This window comes from Neurospora crassa, linkage group III (assembly GCF_000182925.2).
Source record: "Neurospora crassa OR74A linkage group III, whole genome shotgun sequence".
Taxonomy (NCBI): domain Eukaryota; kingdom Fungi; phylum Ascomycota; class Sordariomycetes; order Sordariales; family Sordariaceae; genus Neurospora; species Neurospora crassa.
In genome coordinates, this window is record NC_026503.1 from 941,777 (window position 1) to 961,496 (window position 19,720).

Below are 19,720 nucleotides of genomic sequence, written 5' to 3' on the forward strand. Positions count from 1 at the left end.
CTAGAATAGCTACCTATATAATTTTAAAAATCTATTTAAATACTAATCGACCCTAGGGGCCTTATTAAATACTATCCGGGAGAGTACATTCTAAATGTCCTCTTTATTAATTAAATTACTAATAATTATTAGATTAATACCCTTTAATAGCTTAATTTAATCCGGTAGGTAATCTATTAGGACCTCTACCTTCGGGAAAAAATAATTAATAAAAATTTTAACCTTACTACTATAATTTCCAATTTCTATTATCCTTTTATAAATTTAAAGGGTTAGTAGTTTAGGCGGATTTATTAATTAGTAGCTTTAGGTCCGGGCCTATTATTCTAATAATTAAAATTAATTTAAGTTCTTTAAAGCCTCAATAACGCTATTATACTATATAGCTTATTAAACCTTCGTAATAATCCTCTTCTTTTTTATTATAGCTTCAATAAACTTCCTTTAATTCAATACTATTTAATACCTAAATTACTCCTAATATATCCTCTATACTTCTTTCGTAATTATTTTATATCCTAATATCTACTAATTCACTCTCCTCCCTTAACCTTTCTTCTAATATAAAACAAATTCCTCTATAATACTTATAAATTCTCCATCGAACCTACAAAAGGCGAACTCTAAATCCTCTACTATATTAATCCTTTCTAAAACTAATATCCGTTTCTCTAACGCCTCCTTCACCTTCTCTATATCTATAAAACTCCAACTATATCCTCCTTCTTCTTTAACTTTTTTATTTTTTCTTCCTACTTAAACCTAAATTTCCTAAAGGTAATAGTCCGAACCGGTTTATTCGTACTACTACGCTCCCTAATATTCGGCTTTAACTTTAAATAATAATTATATATAATTAATTATCCTATTCCTCTTTCTTCGTATTATATTTCTAAATCTAATTAATTTACTATAAAGGGTAAATAAATTAAATTTCTAATATTATACCTATATAAAAAGGCGAATAACTCCTAAATTAATCCTATTCTCTAAATCCTAATCGGGATAATAGAGGTTAAAATCCCTAATAACGACTAAATTTCCTACTAGAAATCCGGCTTTAATAAATTCGAAGAGCGGTAACTCCTACTAATATTCTAGTATTCCCTATATAAAAATAAGAAAGTAAATAGAATAAACGGTCGTTAAATCCCTTAAATTCTTAAATATAATTATAATCCAATCCTTTCCAATTTAAAAATCTAAGTCCTTTAAATTCCATTTCTTATTTATATATATTATTACTCTTCTCTTCTCCGAATAATTAACCCTGAAATACCTTCCGCCTTTAGGATAATAAATATCCCTATTTAAATTTCTACCCGGCTCCTAAATCGCTATAATATTATAAATCTCCTTTTATTCGAATAAAAGTTTTCCCCTCTTATATAATTTCCCTACGTTCTAATAAAGTATTTTTAATTAAATTATTAGTTACCCTAGGATAGGGTTCCTTCTAATCCTTTAGCGGAAAATAAGGGTATTATTTCCCTAAAGGGGGCTATAATTATATAAACGCTATTACCGCTATACGGCCAACTTCCCCCTACGCTTTATAAATATATATAGTATTTATTTATTAGACCCTATAGAATTATAGGCTTTAATTAGTTAAATAGGCCAATCAATTTTCTTAGCTATTCCCTCTTTACGCCTCCTCCAATATATCTCTCTAAGGTAGCAATAATATAGGAGCTAAGGGGAGCGTTTAGTAGGACGCCCTTATTTATAATCTCTATTATCGGCTCTAATACTTTTCTAATTAAATTTTTATAAAGGGCGAACGCTTATAACCTTTTAATATATATAATAAACGCCTTTATAATTACCTTCCGGAAAATAGGGTACTCCTTATAATTATATACGTAATACCCCTTCTTCCTATATAGCTTACAATAAATAAGTAATTTATTATTATTAAACGGATAATTTACTTCGCTAAAATAATCTCCTTCGTATTTAACTTCGCTGTAATAAGTGTAAATATTATTTTAATAAAAGAATTTTACTATATATCCAATTCTCCAATATTTAAAACATTATTAAATATTATTCGAAATTTAGAATAATTTGTATAAATATATACTGCTATCCTAAAGAAAAAAGTTATCCTAAAGGAAATACACCGCCAATATAATAACAATTTCTATAAAGAATAAACTTTTACTCTCTCTATCTCTTCTTTTCTATAGCCGAACTCTAATAATAGATACCTCTAAGTTCCTCCCCTTTACTATATTCGAAATAACTTCCACTATAATATAATTATTAACACTATCCTAAAATATACTTTAAATTAATATACCTATAATACTTATAATAATAAAAGTATTAGGGCCGAAAACTTCTTTAACCTATACTTAATTTCGCTAATATTAAATATATATAGGTTTATTAAATATAATTATATAATCTCCAGTTATTAATATCCTAATAGCTACGTAAATTACTAAGCTAGGTTTCTTCTTATTTAAGTAAATAATTAGGGTTATTTTCGTATCTTCGTTTAAATAATTTATAAATTCGGCGGTAATCGTCGCTCCCTTAATAATAAACTACCGTTCGAAGTTAGAGGGAATAAATTTCTTAATAATAGTAAATAATTATTAAAGGGTAATACCGATCTTACTTAGGTTAACTTTTACTATAATATTAGCCTAATACTTTAACGCTTCTTAAGCGCCCTTTTTAATCTCCTTTAAAATATCCTTCTTCAAATTATTAAAATCCTTCCTAATAATAAACTAATCAGTTCCAACCTTATTAACTTTAGGTTGCATAGACCTACTTTTTCTAACGCGTACCTTCGTAAATTCGAAAAGTAATTCTCGAGCCTAACGACGGTCTTTAATCGAAATAATATTATAATCTATAAATTTATTCGGACGCAAAAACTGCTTTAAAACCGGAAACGCCGATTTCTAATCGAGGAGTGCTCCAAAACGAAAACTAACAACGGCAATCGACTCAAGAGGGTCGTTTACGTCCCTTATAATATCCTACGACGAGCGTAGCGATGGTATTGTATTATCGTTGCTAATAGCTATCGATAGCGGTACTCGTAGACTCGAAAACAGCGTCTATAACCCGCTCGCAGAAATCTCAGTATACAACGATCCCGAAGCCGCACTCACTACGAAGACCTCGGATAAAACGGAAGAAGACGATAAAATATTAAAGAAATTTATTACTAGAGTAAATAAATCTACGGACTATAATACTATTTTAACCGAGGACCGTCGTTAAGTTTAAAAATTACTTTTCAAATTTATAAAGGTATACATCGAAAAAAGTAAATCTATGCGACCCGAGGCTAATAAGGCTAGAACCGACTAGTTTGTTATTAAGAAGGATTTCGACGACTTAAAGAAGGATATTTTGAAGGAGATTAAGAAAGGCGCCTAAAAAATACTAAAGTATTAGGCCGATATTATAGCGAAAGCCAGCCCGAGTAAGATTAGTACTACCCTCTAATAATTACCTACTACTATTAAAAAATTTATCCCCTCCAACTTTAAACGGTAGCTTACTATTAAAAGAGTAATAATTACTACCGAATTTATAAACCGTTCGAACGAAGATACGAAGACGACCCTAGCTATTTACTTAAGTAAGAAGAAACCCAGCTTAATAGTCCGCGTAGCTACTAGGATACTAATAATTAGAGACTACGTAATTATATTTAATAAACTTATATATACTTAATATTAGCGAAACTAAATATAGGCTAAAGAAATTTTTAGCCCCAATACCTTTATTACTATAAGTATTGTAGGTATATTAATTTGGAGCGTACCTTAAAATAGTATTGATAATTATACTATAGCGGAAGTTATTTTAAATATAGTAAAGGAGAGGAATTTGGAGGCATCTATTATTAGAATTCAACTATAAAAGAGAAGAAACGGAGAGAATAAAGGCCTACTCCTTATAAAAGTCGCTACTATATTAGTAATATACTTCCTCTAAAATAATCTCTTTCTCTAGAACAGTAGCGTATACTTATACGAACCGTTCTAAACCTCGAATAACGTTTAATAATACTTTAAATATTAGGGAATCGGATATACAATAAAATTCTACTATTAAAATAATATCTACGCCCGCTACAGCGAAGTTAAATACGAAGGAGACTATTTCGGTAAAGTAAATTGTCCGTTTAATAATAATAAATTACTTATTTATTATAAGCCGTATAGGAAGAAGGGGTATTGTATATATAATTGTAAAGAGTACTTTATTTTCTAGAAGGTAATTATAAAGGTATTTATTGTGTATATTGAAAGGCCGCGGGCATTCGCCCCCTATAAGAATTTAGTCGGAAAGGTATTAGAGTTAATAATAGAGATTGTAGATAAAGGTATTCTATTAAATATTCTTCCCAATTCTTATACTATTACTACCTTAGAGAGATATATTGGAGGAGGCGTAAAGAGGGGATAACTGAGAAAATTAATCGGCCCATCCAACCAGCTAAAGCCTATAACCCTATAAAGTCCGATAAATAAATACTATATACGTTCGTAAAGCGTAAGGGGAAGTTAGTCGTATAGCGGTAATAATATCTATACGATTATAGCCCCCCCTAAGGAAATAGTACCCTTATCCTCCGTTAAAGGACTAGAAGGAACCCTATCCTAGGGTAACTAATAATCTAATTAAAAATACTCTATTAGAACGTAAGGAAGTTATATAAAAGGGGAAAACTTTTATTTAAATAAGAGGAGATTTACAATATTATAGCGATTTAGGAGCTAAGTAGAAATTTAAATAGGGATATTTATTATCCTAGAGGCGGAAGGTATTTCGGGGTTAATTATTTAAAGAAGGGAAGGGTAGTAATATATATAAATAAGAAATAGAATTTAAAAAACTTAAATTTCTAAACTAAAAAGGATTAAACTATAATTACATTTAAAAATTTAAGGGATTTAACGACCGTCTATTCTATTTATTCTTTTATCCTTATATAGGGAACGCCGGAATATTAATAGGGATTACTACTCTTTAAATTTATTAAGGCCGGACTTCCGGCGGGAAATTTAATTACTATCGGGGACTTTAACCTCTATTATCCTAATTAGGATTTAGAAAATAGGACTAATTTAGGAGCTATTCGCTTCCTTATATAGGTATAACGCTAAAAATTTAATTTATTTACCCCCCGTAGTAAACTAATTAAATTCGGAAATATAATATAAGGAGAGAGGGATAGAATAATTAATTATATATAGTTATTACCCAGGGTTGAGGCCGAATATTAGAGAATATAGTAGTACGAGTAAATTAATTCGGACTATTACTTTTAAGAAATTTAGGTTTAAGTAGGAAGAAAAAATAAAAAAGTTAAAGAAGAAGGAGAATATAGTTAGAGTTTTATAAATACGGAGAAGGTAAAGGAGGCGTCGGAGAAACGGATATTAATTAGAGAAGGATTAATATAGTAGAGGACTTTAAATTCGCTTTTCGTAGGTTCGATAGAGAATTTATAAGTATTATAAAGGAATTCGTCCTATATTAGAAGAAAGGTCGAGGGAGGAAAGTAAATTAGTAAATATTAAGATATAAAATAATTACGAAAGAAGTACGGAGGATATATTAGGAGTAGTTTAGGTATTAAATAATATTAAATTAAAGGAAATTTATTAAAGTTATAATAAAAAAGAAGAGGATTATTATAAAGGCCTAATAGGCTACGTAGTATAATAGTATTACTAAAGTTTCGAAGAATTTAAATTGATTTTAATTACTAGAATAATAGACCCGGACCCGAAGCTACTAATTAATAGATCTACTTAAATTACTAACCCTTTAAACCTACGAAGGAGCAATAAAAATTGGAGATTATAATAGTAAGGCTAAAATCTTTACCAACCGTTTTTTCTTGAAGGTAGAGGTTTTAATAGATTATTTATTAAATTAAATTAAATTACTAAAGGGCGTTAACCCGATAATTATTAGCAACCTAATTAATAAAGAGGATATTTAGGATATACTCTCTTAAATAGTACTTAATAAAGCCCCCAGGGTTAATTAGTATTTAAATAGATTTTTAAAATTATATAGGTAACTATTCTAATAAATTATAATATATTTAGTATCCGCTAATCTCCGACTTAACTACTTCCTATAGCGGTTTAAAAATACAAAAATTATTATTCTTAAAAAACTTAAAAAGAGTACTACTTAATAAAAGTTAGCGGGCGTATAGAGACTAATATTACTACTTAGTAATATAAGAAAAATTTTTGAAGTATTTATAATTAAGAGATTTATATAAGTAACTAAAGAGTTTAACCTCCTACCGGAGGGTTAAATAGGCAATTAGGCAAGCTATTTAATAGAGTTTGTAGTCTAGGTAGTTACTAATACGGTATATATAACTTAGAAATTCGGAATTGTAATATCCCTTATATTCTTTAATTTAAAAGGAGTATTTAATAGAGTTAATTATAAATAACTTCTATATACCCTATAGGAAATATAGTTCCTAATATAGATTATTAGGTAGGTAACGAACTTCGTCGCTAGAAGGAGAGGTTCCCTCTTCTTCGATAATAAAACGTCCCGCTCCTATATAATTACTATTAATATATTATAAAGCTCCCCCCTCTCCCCTATTTTATTTATTCTCTTTATTATTCTATTATACCGGAAGTTAGTAGTAATCCTAAATATAATTATAGTCGGCTTTATAAATAATACTAATATTATAGTAGTAGCCTATATTACTAAAGAAAATTACCGGATACTATAAATAATATAGGAAGTATATTTAAAATAGATAGGGGCGAGAGGTATAAAGTTCGAAGTAATTAAGACGGAGCTAATATATTTTATACGGACGAGGGTACTAAGGATAGAAACTCTCTAATTTAGGGATATTGTACTTCAATTAATAGAATTAATATAATTCCTAAGGGTATAGTTAGACTATAAATTTAATTATAGGGTTTATACGGAAGCAGTGAAATAAAAAATAATAATTTAAATAAATATATTTATAAAATTAGTAGTAAAAATATAAGGTTATTCCTTTATTCGGGTAAGGGAAATATATATTAAATATATTTATAGTATTATTGTATATAGAGCCTCAGTATTCTACTAATTAATTAAAATTAATAGGAAACTACGAAGGATTATAATTAAGTTAATAAAATATTAGATTAAGTACTTAAGAGTTATTATTAGGGTATATAAAATTATGCTAGTAAGAAATTTAAAAACGGAAATATTCTATCCGCCGCTCGACCTCTACCTTAATAAGAAAATCCGGGCCTTTAAAGAGAGGCTCGCCCGGACGGACTAAGCCCGGTTTGTATAGGGGATAGTAATTTAAGTCTCTAATTATATTTAGGTATAATAATTAAAAGGTTGGCTACCTGCTAATAAATTAGAAAGCAGTGTAATTAAAGTACAATAGGCCGAAGAATAAGCGCCGACGGAGAAATTATTAATAATAGTAGCCGGTCCTCCCCTAGATTTAAAGATTTTATTACCGCTATTATAAATCCTAGAACTAATAGCCGCCGACCGGGAAGAGTAACTAAAAGATATAATAAATCGGGAATAAGTATTGCGCTATAACTATTACTTAGCGGCGGTAATAGTAAAATTAAAATAATAATATAAATTTACTATTACCGACCTTACCCTTAAATTTAATAGAGAGGCTATTTAGTAATATATAATTAGTACGAAGAAGAAGAAAAGAAAACGCCGAAAATTAAGAGAAGATAAAGAAGAACCGTACCTACTAATTAAAGTAAAGAGCTCCCTCCTTATTTAAATTAAGACGGAAGTTATTAGCTTCCGGGCTTTCCTCTATAAGAGGAAAGTATTAAATATCCTAACCCCTATTTATGCTTATAAATTTAAAAAGAAGACCTTCGTTTATATTATTTTAAATTGCTTTAATATAGATATTAATTTTTAGGATAACCCGGAAGTTTAGTTACTAATAAAGGAGGAATTTTAGGAGTTCCTAAATAACGGAGCTAAAACTAAAAGAATTTTATTATAAGTATTAAAATTAGGGAGGTTGAAAGAATACTATTTAGTAATCGAATTAGAGGAGGAGTAGTACGAGGAAATTGTAAGGCATTTCTAAAAAGAATATAGAATATTAATAATATTAGAATAAAAAGGATAGGAATAGGGAAGAGATAATTATATTAATTATAGGAGTTATCTAAGCTGTAACTATAGCGAGAACCGAAAAATATTATTTAACGAACGTCTAATTACGCTTAAAAAGCTATTCGAATAGCTCTATTATACGAACCTAATTCGTAGTAACTTTATAACGCTACTAAACCTAATTATTATTTATAAAGGGGCGGCCGGGTAAATCGATAGCTATAGGACTATTAAGAATAGAATTACTATTATTAAAATTAAAGATTATACGAATAGGAATAGTAAAACTACTACTGCTAGATATAATATACGTAAGAATAATAGTATTACTATTAGAACTAGATATAATCCGAATTAGGTTTATAGTATTATTATTAGGGAGAGAAGGGATATAATTATAGCAAACATCTCTTATAATTAATTTATAGTAACCCTTCTACTAGAAATCGGCGGTACTAAAATTAATAGCGTAGAGAAGACGCTTATAGTTAATAGGCAGCTTATTATACTCTAAATGAATATATATATAACGGGTAAAATTATTAATAGTACGAACGAAAGTATCTAGGTTAAACTCGAACTTATTTTAACTACCTAATATTATAATAATAATTGCCGCTTAAATAATATTACGGGCGTTATATAGGCCTATAGGAATATTTAATATATATATTTTATAGGTATAGGAGTAAGTAGCGTTCTAAGTACCGCCGGTTAAAATAGAAATTAAATAATAATAAGGGAAGGGAAATATAGAGAATAAGAAACTTACTAATCGCTAAAATAAAATAAATCTTCTTAGTAATAACCTTATAAAAGGCGTTAGGGGAGTTAAATTTATTATTGCGTAGGATGGAAGCGAAATTTAGAATATAGTAAAAATAAGGAATTTTATAAACGATATTAATTAAATTAATATAAGAACCGAAGAGAATAGAGAAGGAAATTATATTAGTTCGGAGGAGGATAATTATTAAAAAAATTACGAAGGGTATAAATAAGGAATATAAACTCTAGAGGTATAATTATAAGGAATATAGAGCTTAGGGATATATTAGGGGAGGGACCTTCTACGTCGGAAGTTAAATCGATCGGGCTAGGGCGATAATGGCCGGAGAAAACTATTTTATTAGAAGGTATAATAAGGAGGAAAGAGAAGAAGGATTAGGAAGGGGCGCTACGTAGGGGATTATATAAATAAGGGAAGGGGGTCTTTATACTATTATAAATAAATATAAATCCGCGGGGTAATAGAGTAAATAATAAGGAGGAGGTATTTATAAATAGAGTAAAGAGGCGGAGAGGTAGAGTAATAGACGGGGAAATAGGATGGGGAAGCGGGAAGAAGGCGGAGGAAGGAGTGGTAGGGAGTAAGACGGAAAGGTAGTAAAGGAAACGGTACGCTTAATTTGGTCCTATTCCTATTATCCTTATTGTTTTAGTATTAGGATAATATAGTAGTGGAAGAGACGAGATTAGTTCGTTGTGGTGGTGGGTAAGAACCGTTATAGCTATAAATAAAGTAGGAGTAGCGTAGAGAACTACGACCGAAATAGAGCTAGAGGTTTTTATCCGACAGTGTTTAATACTGTACGGTTTTCCCCTTTAGAGAATTGGAGAAGGACCCTATGCCAATAAGGCGCTATAGTTATAGCATAGGGAATAAGACTATTATTATAAATTTATTCGTTCTAGTAATAAACTTCTTTAATATTTCGTCGTCTTCTTCCATTTTATTCAAAGTCTTCGCAATAAATACAACTTTAGGATTATTACATACTAAGATTTCCACGAACGGGTTATAAATACTATTTTCGAATCTACAAACACCGCCATCGATAGCCATCGGCAATAACGATACAACGCTATCGCTACGCTCGTCGTAGGATATTGTAAAGGATATAAACGACCTTCCTAAATCAATTGCCGTTGTTAGTTTTCGTTTTGGAGCACTCCTCGACCAGAAATCGGCGTTTCCGGTTTCAAAGCAGTTTTGAATCGCTTCGGAAACTACAATAGTAAAACCGAAATCCTCGTTAATTATTTTTTCTTAAAGGTAAAAGTCTTAATAAATTACCTATTAGATTAGACCGAATTATTAAAAAGTATTAACCTAATAATTATTAATAAATTAATTACCGAGGAGGATATTTAGGATATATATTCTCCTAAATAGTACTTAATAAGGCTTCCGGGGTTGATTAGTACTTAAATAATTTTCTAAAGTTATATAAACAATTATTCTAATAAATTATAATATATTTAATATCCGCTAACCTCCAATTCGGCTACTTCCGATAGTAATTTAAAAATATAAAGGTAATTATCTTTAAAAAATTTGAAAAGAACACCGTCTAATAAAAGTTAATAAACGTATAGAAACTAATATTACTATTTAATAATATAGAAAAAATCCTTGAAGTACTTATAATTAAGAGATTTACGTAAGTAGCCAAAGAGTTTAACTTCTTGCTAGAGGGTTAAATAAGTAATTAAGTAAATTGTTTAATAGAATTTATAGTCTAGGTAATTATTAATGTAGTATATATAATTTAGAAATTTAGGGCCGTAATATTCTTTATACTCCTAAATTTAAAAGGAACGTTCAATAAAATAACTATAGGTAGCTTTTATATATTCTATAGGAAATATAATTCCTAATATAGATTAGTAAGTAGGTAGCGAGCTTCGTCGCTAATAGGAAAGGTTCCCTCTTTTTTGATAACGAAACGTCCCGCCCTTATATAATTACCGTTGGCGTACTATAAGGCTCCCCCCTCTCCCCTATTCTATTTATTCTCGTTATTACCTTATTATACTAGAAATTAATAATAATCCTAAATATAATTATAATTAGCTTCGTAAATAATATTAATATTATAATAATAGTCTATACTATTAAAGAGAATTACTAAATATTATAAATAATGTAGGAAATATATTTAGAATAAATAGGGGCGAAAGGTATAAAATTCGAAGTAATTAAAACGGAATTAATATATTTTATACGAATGAAGGTACTAAGGACGGAAACTCTCTAATTTAGGGATATTATACTTCAATTAATAAAATTAATACGATTCCTAGGGGTATAGTTGGACTATAAATTTAATTATAAGGCTTACGCGGAAGTAGTAAAATAAAAAATAACGATTTAAACGAATATACTTACAAAATTAGTAGCGAAAATATAAGGTTACTCCTTTATTTGAGTAAGGGAAATATATACTAAATATATTTGCAACGCTATTATATATAAAGCTTCAATATTCTACCAACCAACCGAAATTTATAGGAAACTACGAAGGATCGTAATTAAATTAGTAAAATACTAAACTATGTACTTAAAAATTATTATTAGGATATATAAAACTATGTTAGTAAAAAACCTAAAAATAGAAATATGCTATCCGCCGCTTAACTTCTACTTTAATAAAAAAGTCCGAACTTTCAAAAAAAAATTCGCCCGGATAGACTAAACCCGGTTCGTCCAAGGGATAATAACTTAAGTATTTAATTATATTTAAGTATAATAATCGAAAGGTCGGCTACCTGCTAATAAATTAGAGAGTAGTATAGTTAAGGTATAATAGGCTGAAAAATAAGTACCAATAAAAAAACTATTAATAATAGTAGCTAATCTTCCCTAAAATTTAAAGATTCTACTACTACTATTATAAATCCTAAAGTATACTAAGAAAACTACTTTGAAACCGGAAACGCCAATTTCTAGTCGAAGAGTACTCCAAAACGAAAACTAACAACAGCAATCGATTCAGGAGGGTTATTTACGTCCCTTACAATATCCTATAATAAACGCAGCAACGGTATTATATTATTATTGCCGATAGCTATCGATAGCAGTACTTGTAGATTCGAAAATAGTATCTACAACCCGCTCGCAGAAATCTCAGTATACAATAATCCCGAAGCCGTACTCACTACGAAGACCTCGAATAAAACGGAAAAAAACGACAAAATATTAAAGAAGTTTATCGCTAGAATGAATAAGTCTACGGACTACAATACTATTTTAACTAAGGACCGTCGTTAAACTCGAGAATTACTTTTCGAATTTGTAAAAATATATATTAGAAAAAGTAGGTCTACGCAACCCGAAGCTAATAAGGCTAAAACCGACTAATTTATTACTAAGAAGGATTTCAACAACCTAAAGAAGGATATTTTAAAAAAAATTAAAAAGGGCGCCCAAAAAGCGCTAAAGTATTAAACTAATATTGTAGTAAAAACCAACCCAAGTAAAATCGGTATTACCTTCTAATAACTACCTACTACTATTAAAAAATTTATCTCCTTCAACTTCGAACAGCAATTTACTATTAAAAGAGCAATAATTACCGCCGAATTCGTAAACTATTCGAACGAAAATATAAAAACAACCCTAGCCACTTACTTAAGTAAAAAGAAACCCAACCTAATAATCTACGCAATTATTAGGATACTAATAACCGAAAACTATATAATTGTATTTAATAAGCCTATACATACTTAATACTAGCAAAACCAAGCGTAGGCTAAAGAAATTTTCAACCCTAATATTTTTATTACTATAAGTATTGTAAATATATTAATTCGGAACGTACCCTAAAACAACATTAATAACTATACTACAATAGAAACTATTTCGAATATAGTAAAGGAGAAAAACCCGGAGGCATCTATTATTAAAATTCGGCTATAGAAAAGAAGAGATAAAGAAAATAGAAGCCTACTCCTTATAGAAATCGCTACCGTATTAACAATATACTTCCTCCAGGATAACCTCTTTCTCTAGGATAACAGCGTATACCTATACGAACTATTCCAAACCTCGAACAACGTCTAATAATACTTTAAATATTAAAGAATTAAATATACAATAAAATTCTACTATTAAAATAATATTTATACCTACTATAACGAAGCCAAACACAAAGGAGACCGCTTTAACAAAATAAATTATCTATCTAATAATAATAAATTACTTATTTATTATAAACTATATAGGAAAAAGGGGTATTATACGTATAACCGCAAAAAATACCCTATTCTCTAGAAGGTAATTATAAAGGCGTTTATTGCGTATACTAAAAGGCTATAAGTATTCGCCCCCCGTAAAAACCTAACCAAAAAGGTATTAGAGCTAATAATAGAGATTATAAATAAAAGCATCCTACTAAACACTCCCCCTAACTCCCGTACTATTACTACCCTAAAGAGATATATTAGAAGAAGCACAAAGAAAGGACGGCTAAAAAAATTAATCGGCCTATCTAACCGGCCGAAGCCTATAACCGTACAAAGTCTAATAAATAAATACTATATATACTTATAAAGCGTAGGAGGAAATTGGCTATATAATAGTAATAACGCCTATACAATTATAACCCCCCCTAAAGAAGCAATACCCTTATCCTCCGCTAAAGGATTAAAAGGAACCCCATTCTAAGGTAATTAATAATCCAACTAAAAATACTCTATTAGAATATAAGGAAGTCGTATAAGAAGGAAAAACTTCTATTCGAATAAAAGGAGACTTACAATATTATAATAATCTAAAAACTAAATAAAAATCTAAATAGGGATATTTATCGTCCTAAAGGCAAAAGGTATTTCAAAGTTAATTATTTAGAGAAGGGAAGGGCAATAATATATATAAATAAAAAATAGAATTTAAAGGACTTAAACTTCTAAACCGGAAAAAATTAAACCGCAATTACATTTAAAAATTTAAAGGATCTAACGACTATCTATTCTATCTACTCTCCTATCCTTATATAAGGAATACTAGAGTATTAATAAGGGTCACCGCTCCTCAAATTTATTAAAGCCGGACCTCTAACGAAAAACCTAATTACTATTAAAAACTTTAACCTCTATTATCCTAATTAAAATTTAAAGAATAAAACTAACCTAAGGGCTATTCGCCTCCTTATATAAGTATAATACTAAAAACTTAATCTATTTACCCCCCGTAGTAAACCGATTAGATTTAGGAACGCAATACGAAGAGAGAAAAATAGGACGATCAACTATATATAACTATTACCCGAAATCGAAGCCGAATATTAGAGAACGCAATAATACGAATAAACCAACTCGGACCACTACCCTCAAAAAATCTAAGTCCAAGTAGGAAGAAAAAATAAAAAAACTAAAGAAGAAGGAAGATATAATTAGAATCTTATAAATACAAAGAAAGTAAAAAAAGCATTAAAAAAACAAATATTAGTCCTAAAAAGAATTAATATAATAAAAAACCTTAAACTCGCCTTTTACAAATTTAATAAAAAATTTACAAATATTACAAAGGAATTCGTTCCGTACTAAAAAAAAGGTCGAAAGAAGAAAGTAAACTAATAAACGTTAAAATATAAAATAATTACAAAAGAAATATAGAAGATATACTAAAAATAATTCAAATACCGAACAATATTAAACTAAAAAAAGTTTATCGAAATTATAATAAAAAAGAAGAAAATTATTACAAAGGCCTAATAAACTACGTAGTATAATAATATCGCCAAAATTTTAAAAAACCTAAATTGATTTTAACTACTAAAATAATAAACTTAAACCTAAAACTACCGACTAATAAATCTACCCAAACTACTAACCCTTTAAACCTACGAAGGAGTAGTAAAAATTGGAAACTACAATAGTAAAGCCGAAATCTTCGCCAACCGCTTTTTCCCGAAGGTAAAAATCCTAATAGATCACTTACTAAATTAAATTAAACTACTAAAAAGTATTAACCTAATAATTATTAATAACCTAATTAATAAAAAGGACGTTTAAGACGTACTCTCCTAAATAACGCTTAATAAAACCCCTAGGGTCGATTAGTACTTAAATAAATTTCTAAAATTATATAAATAACTATTCTAGTAAGCTATAGTATATTTAATATCCGCTAACCTCCAATTCGGCTACTTCCTATAGCAATTTAAAGACGTAAAAATTATTATTCTTAAAAAGCTTAAAAAAAATACTACCTAATAAAAATTAATAAACGTATAAAGACCGATATCGCTATTCAACAATATAAGAAAAATCCTCGAGGCACTTATAACTAAAAAACTTACGTAGGTAGCTAAAGAGTTCAACCTCCTACCGGAAGGCTAAATAAATAACCGGATAGGCCGTTCGATAAAGTTTATAATTCGGGTAGTTACTAATATAATATATACAACCTAGAAATTCGGAGCCGTAATATCCCTTATACTCCTTAATTTAAAAAGAATATTCAATAAAATTAACTATAAGTAACTTCTATATACTCTATAGGAAATATAACTCCCAATATAGATTATTAAGTAAGTAATAAACTTCATCACCAATAAAAAAAGTTCCTTCTTCTTTAATAATAAAACGTCCTACCCTTATATAATTACTACTAACGTACTATAAAGCTCCTCCCTCTCCCCTATTCTATTTATTCTCTTTATTACCCTATTATACTAGAAATTAGTAGTAATCCTAAATATAATTACAATTAACTTTATAAATAATATTAATATCGTAGTAATAGCCCGTACTACTAAAGAGAACTACCGGATACTATAAATAGCATAGGAAATATATTTAAAATAAGTAAAGGCGAAAAGTATAGAATTTAAAGCAATTAAAACGGAGCTAATATATTTTACACAAACGAAAGTACTAAAGACAGAAACTTTCTAACTCAAAAATATCGTACTTTAACCAATAAAATTAATACAATTCCTAAGGGTATAATTAAACTATAAATTCAATTATAGGGCTTATATAAAAGTAATAAAAAAAAAATAATAACCCAAACAAATATACTTACAAAATTAGCAACAAAGATATAAAGTTACTCCTTTACTCGGATAAAAGAAATATATACTAAATATATTTGTAACGCTATTATATATAGAACCTCAATATTCTACTAACTAACTAAAATTAATAAGAAACTACAAAAAATCGTAATTAAATTAACGAAATACTAAACCAAATACTTAAAAATTATTATTAAGGTATATAAAACTATACTAATAAAAAACCTAAAAATAAAAATATTCTATCTACCACTCAACTTCTACCTTAATAAAAAAATCCGAACCTTTAAAGAAAGGCTCGCTTAGATAGACCAAACCCAATTCGTACAGAGGATAATAACCTAAATCTCCAACTATATCTAAATATAATAATCAAAAGGTCGGCTACCTACTAACAAACTAGAAAACAATATAACCAAAATACAATAGGCCGAAGAATAAGTACTAATAGAAAAACTATTAATAATAGTAACTAATCCCCCCCCAAATTTAAGGACCCTACTACTACTATTGTAAATCCCAAAACTAATAACTACCAACTAAAAAGAATAATTAGAAAATACAACGAATTGGAAATAAATATCATATTACAATTACTACCTAATAGTAGCAATAATAAAATCAGAACGACGGTACAAATTTACTATCGCCGACCTTACCCTTAAATTTAATAAAGAAGCTATCCAATAATATATAATTAATATAAAAAAGAAGAAAAAAAAACGCTAAAAACTAAGAAAAAATAAAGAAGAATTATACCTACTAACTAAAATAAAGAACTCCCTCCTTATCCAAACTAAAATAGAAATTATTAACCTCTAGGCCTTCCTCTATAAAAAGAAAATACCGAACGTCCTAACCCCCATCTACACCTACAAACTCAAAAAAAAAACCTTCGCCTATATTATTCTAAATTACTTTAACGCAAATACTAACTTCTAAAACAACTTAAAAGCCTAACTACTAACAAAAAAAGAACTCTAAAAATTCCTAAATAATAAAACTAAAGCCGAAAGAATTCTATTGTAAATATTAAAGTTAAAGAAATTAAAAAAATACTATTTAATAATCGAATTAAAAGAGGAACAATATAAAAAAATTGTAAAGTACTCCTAAAAAAAATATAAAATATTAATAATACTAAAATAAAAGGATAAAAGCAGGAAAGAGACGATTATACTAATTACAAAAACTATCTAAACTGTAGCTATAATAAAAACCGAAAAATACTATTTAACGAACGTTTAATTATATTTAAAAAATTATTCGAGCAACTCCATTATACGAACTTAATTTATAATAACCTTATAATACTACTAAACCTAATTATCGTTTATAAAGGGGTAGCTAGGAGGGTTAATAACTATAAAGCTACTAAGAATAAAACTACCTCCACCAAAACCAAAAACTATACAAATAAAAATAGCAAAACTACTACCACTAAACATAATATATATAAGAGTAATAGCGCTACTATTAAAGCCGAACGTAATCCAAACCAAATTTATAGTACTACCGCTAGGAAAAAAAAAGATATAACTATAACGAACATCTCTTACAATCAATTTACAATAACCCTTCTACTAAAAATCGGTAATACTATAACTAATAGTATAGGAAAAATACTTATAATTAATAAGTAACTTATTATATTCCAAACGAATATATATATAATAAATAAAATTATTAGCAATACGAATGAAGGTATCTAAATTAAATTCAAACCTATTCTAACTACCTAATACTATAATAATAATTACCGCCTAAATAGTATTACAAACGTTATATAAACCTATAAAAACATCCAATATATATATCTTATAAATATAGGAGTAAGTAACGTTCTAGGCACCGCCAGCTAAAATAGAAATTAAATAATAATAAAAGAAAGGAAATATAAAGAATAAGAAACTTACTAATCGCCGAAATAAAACAAATCTTCTTAGTAACAACCTTATAAAAAATATTAAAAGAGCCAAGCTTATCGCTGTATAGGACGGAAATAAAATCTAAAGTATAGTAAAGGTAAAGAATCTTACGAATAATACTAATTAAATTAGTATAAAAGCCGAAGAAAATAAAGAAAGAAGCCGTACTAATTTAGAGGAAAATAACTACTAAAAAAATTATAAAAAATACAAATAAGGAATACAAATTCTAAAAGTACAACTATAAAGGACGTAGGGCCTAAGGACATACTAAGGGAGGGACCCTCTATATTGGAAGTTAAATCGATTAAGCTAGGGTAATAATAGCCGGAGGAAGCTATTTTATTAGAAGGTACAATAGGGAGGAAGGAGAAGAAGGACTAAGAAAGGGCGCTGCGTAGGGGATTATATAAATAGGGGAAGGGGGTCCTTATACTGTTATAAATAAATATAAATCCGTAGGGTAATAAAATAAATAATAAGGAAGAAGTATTTATAAATAGAGTAAGGAAGTGGAGAAGTAGAGTAATAAATAGAGAGATAGGACGGGGAAATAGGAAGAAGGCGGAAGAAGGAACAGTAGGGAATAAAATAGAAAGGTAATAAAGGAAGTAATACACCTAATCTAGTCCTATTCCTATTATCCTTATTATTTTAATATTAAAATAATATAGCGGTAGGAGAAACGAAATCAATTCGTTATAGCGGTAGGTAAAAACCGTTATAGCTATAAGCAAAGTAAGAGCGGCGTAGAGAACTACGACCGAAATAGAGCTGGGGGGTTTTTATCCGGTAGTGCTTAATACCGTACGGTTTTCCCCTCCAGAAAACTGGAGAAGGACCCTATACCAATAAGGCGCTATAGTTATAGCATAAGGAATAAGACTATTAATTAATTAATTATTATAAATCCTAAAACTAATAGCCGCTAACCGGGAGAAATAATTAAAAAATACAATAAATTAGAAATAAGTATCGTACTACAACTACTACCTAACGGCGGCGGTAGTAAAATTAAAGTAATAATATAAATTTACTATCGCCGACCTTACCCTTAAATTTAATAAAGAGGCTATCTAGCGATATATAATTAGTATAAAGAAGAAAAAAGGAAAATACTAAAAATTAGGAGAAAATAAAGAAGAACCGTACCTACTAACTAAAACGAAGAACTCCCTCCTTATTTAAATTAAAATAGAAATTATTAGCTTTTAAACTTTCCTCTATAAGATGAAGATATTAAATATCTTAACCCCTATCTATATTTATAAATTCGAAAAGGAAACCTTCGCTTATATTATCCTAAATTACTTTAATATAGATACTAACTTCTAGAATAACCCAAAAGCTCAATTATTAATAAAGGAGGAATTCTAAAAATTCCTAAACAATGGAATTAAAGCCGAAAGAATTCTATTATAAGCGTTAAAATTAGAGAAGTTAAAAGAATATTATTTAATAATTAAATTAGAGGAGGAGTAGTGCAAAGAAATTGTAAAATACTCCTAAGAAGAATATAAAATATTAATAATATTAGAATAAAAGGATAGGAATAAGGAAGAGATAATTATATTAATTATAGGAGCTATTTAAATTGTAATTATAATAAAAACCGAAAAATACTATTTAACAAACGTTTAATTGCACTTAAAAAATTATTCGAATAGTTTTATTATATAAATTTAATTTGTAATAACCTTATAACGCTATTAAATTCAATCATTATTTATAAGGGGGCGGCCGGGAATATTAATAATTATAGGACTACTAGGAATAGAATTACTATTATTAAGATTGGAAATTATATAAATAAAAGTAGCGAAATTACTACCGCCGGATATAATA